Raw genomic sequence first — 2537 nt, 5'->3', positions numbered from 1 at the left:
TTTAACGTGGGATTTTCACCCAAAACTTTATTTTATAAACTAAGGCCCCAAAATATATAAATCTCTAGGGTTTTTATAAAAATGTATTAAAAGAATTGGTGGTTGGACTAATTATTGAGGGAATATTTGCTTTTCCTTATTTTATGACAAAAGCAAGCCACCACCACCTCACTCTATGATCATCCACTCTTTCCCACTACTCCTTGTCACCTTAGTGGACCTTTACACCCAATCTCCAGCTCTTCCCACGTTCTAAGAGCTGGAGGATTGATCCTCTCTCCTCATTCTCCATAAAAACTCTTTCATTCTACACTTAGCAACCAAGAACACTCTCCAAAATTCTCTCATCTTTTCTCTTAACTTCAAGAACTTCAAGGCTTTCTCCAGGGATTTCTTTCTTCAATTAGTAAGTATCTTCATCATTCACATAATTATTAAACTCCATTCTACTCAAATTATTGATATCTTACACAAGTTCCATCTTATTCGGTGTTAGATTTTCGAATCATCAAGACATCTTCTTAGTGTTCTTGAGTTGAACACTTCCTCTCTCTCACTTTCATCTACTGAAACCATATAAGGTGAGTTCATACCCACACATTTACATGTTTTTCTTAAGTTTTAAGGGGGGAATACAAGTAAAATCATCAAGAACACAATTAAACTTTTTCTAACAGATTGCATCAGAAAAGATGGACGTTAATCACGGACTGTTTTGGTCAACTTAAAAATTTTAGTTTTCAAAACTGTTTCAGGTACAAGTAGTTCAAACTCTTAGCTTTAAAATGACTACTTGCACATCTCCAAATGATTTTTCTACAATTAATGGTGATTTTTACAAAACTGCCTGTCATTTCAGAGGCAAACCCGGACCAGTCTGTGATTATGAACATTTTCACCTCTGTTAGAGATCACTAAAAATCATGATAAAATTTACGAACAAACTAGACTCATATTCCAAACTCTCAAAATTTGCGGATTTGGATTTAGAGTTGTGATGATTTTTCTATAAATTTTCTAAGAACGGTAACAGAAACTGTTTTTAACGAAAAGTTGTTGTTAATTTCATTTCACCTTGTAACATGTTGAGCAAGGTGTATATCTTTATGTGACTATATGTTACTGCAATATATGACATTTTATCTTAATATTTAGACACACATCAGTTTACAAATGGATTTGGTCATATAAAATATAAAGAATAACAAGTGATTATAATCAAAGTACAATCGATACATTCAAACATTAAATAAACTATTTTGAATATAGTTTGCATACATTACCACGTACTACCCTTGGTTGATAAACTATAATAGGTATAGCTTATGATACATTACATAACACATACATTTAAAAAGGGTACATTTATACAAAGGATATTTTCATTAAGCAAGGTACGGCCATACGGTACCAAGTTTTCATAACACGAAATTCCGTTAATGACTTTGTGAGACAATTACTTCAAATTACCATTAAGTCCTGTATTGTAACCAGAGTCTCCTTGAGGGAGAGCGTGATACTTGTGTATAGATCTATATTGGGTTTGACAAACCCACACCTAAACTGCATGCAACAGTTAGACCGATAGGTCTGGGGTGACAAATGTCATAACATTTCCGACGCCTGAAGAACGTCGTTTTAGGCAACCTTGGTCATAGTATGGTTATAATAAGCTCACATAAAGTATTAACAAACATTGGAATTTACGGGAACTTCATTAAAATTTAACGAGTTTATGTCGATTTAAACTTGCATTGTTTTACTATAAATATGACAAATTACTTGTACATTTCGATCTTTGGGTTTTAAGACTACATTTACACATTAAGGAAAATATTGGATTTTTCTAACACAAATACTACTTTTACAAACGAAAAGTTTATGAACTCACCAACCTTTGTGTTGACATTTTTTTTTAAACAACTTGTATTCTCAGGAAATCATTAAACAGGTAATCAAGTGCTTTTGAGGATGGGACGCTAAGGCGTCTACTATTTCATATTTTATCAATATATTGTAATTGATTCGTAAACATGTAATTCATACAATGATGTAATTTTTTTTCAATTATATATATGTTGGTTGTGTTTGCTTGAATTACTATTACAATTGCTGTTATGATACTATACATGAAGTCCTCCACCCCCGGACGTTTCCGCCATCCTTGGTTTGGGGGTGTGACAAAAGACCACGTTCTCACTAGGTCTGTAGAACAAATATCTAAAGGACTTCTGTGGGTAGCCGATGAAAATATATCTCTCACTTCGAGGTTCCAGCTTGTCGTGCGTCTCTAGTCTAACGAAAGCTTCACAACCCCAAACCTTGATATGTGCTAACGAGGGAACTTTCCCTATCTACATCTCGTGAGGCATGTTGACAACCTTCTTAGTTAGGAAAAGATTAACAATGTAGGAGGTAGTATCTAAGGCATACCCCCAGAATGAAATTGGAAGAGAAGCTCGACTCATCATGGAACGTACCTTGTCCAACAAGGTTCGATTGTGCCTCTCTGCCACACCATTGAGTTGTGGTGTCCT

The 2537-nt window shown here is 34.4% G+C and overlaps 1 long non-coding RNA gene across 1 annotated transcript; it reads left to right on the top strand.

Moving 5' to 3' along the window:
* The first annotated feature begins 334 nt into the window (after positions 1-334).
* On the top strand, positions 335-2097 carry LOC145107283 (uncharacterized). Its single transcript, XR_013707802.1, has 3 exons — positions 335-406; positions 497-581; positions 1937-2097. It is a non-coding gene; the product is annotated as an uncharacterized LOC145107283 (long non-coding RNA).
* The last annotated feature ends 440 nt before the right edge of the window (positions 2098-2537 follow it).

Source organism: Lactuca virosa, chromosome 1, assembly GCF_052849685.1.
Source record: "Lactuca virosa cultivar CGN04683 chromosome 1, Lactuca_virosa_CGN04683_v6, whole genome shotgun sequence".
Lineage (NCBI taxonomy): Eukaryota > Viridiplantae > Streptophyta > Magnoliopsida > Asterales > Asteraceae > Lactuca > Lactuca virosa.
This window is presented reverse-complemented; position numbering and strand designations above follow the sequence as displayed.